The following is a 680-nucleotide window of genomic DNA, read 5'->3' on the forward strand; positions in this document are numbered from 1 at the left end:
GTACCTTTGATTAGCGAAAGATTCTTTTCTAGCTTTGATGGTCTTTAAAGTTTTCATGTATCGACTCACAAGTCCAATAGCATAAAAGACGTCTAGTATCGTACATGTCAAATAGCATAATCTTCCGACCAAACTCTTAAATAATGTTGGATTTACACTTTTGCCTTCATCATATTTGGATAGCTTGACTTCGTATTCTATTGGCATGCTTATGGATTTGCAATCATGCATCTTGAACTTTTTGGGTATTTTCTTTGCGTAGCTTTTTTAGGAAATAAATATCCCTTCTTTCTTTTGCTTAAGTTCAACACCAAGATAATAAATCATAAGTTCGATATCGGTCATCTCAAATTCTTTGGTCATCACTCTCTTGAACTCTTCAAATAAGCTTGGATTATTTCTAGTGAAGATGAGATCATCTATGTATAGGAAAACAATCAAACATCTCTATCCTTCCCTTCGACATAGAAACATGGTCATATGGACATTTAGTAAAGTCATTGTCTTGAAAACACTTGTCAATTCTGTTATTCCATACCCTTGGTGCTTGCTTTAACCCATTAAGGGTTTTCTCCAATCTCATAGCTTTGTTTTCATGTCCTTTCACTATATAAGTTAATGGTTGTTCGATGTAGACTTCTTCTTCGGAAAATCCATTCAAGAAAGCAGACTTCACATCT

This window comes from Citrus sinensis, chromosome 5, assembly GCF_022201045.2.
Source record: "Citrus sinensis cultivar Valencia sweet orange chromosome 5, DVS_A1.0, whole genome shotgun sequence".
Lineage (NCBI taxonomy): Eukaryota > Viridiplantae > Streptophyta > Magnoliopsida > Sapindales > Rutaceae > Citrus > Citrus sinensis.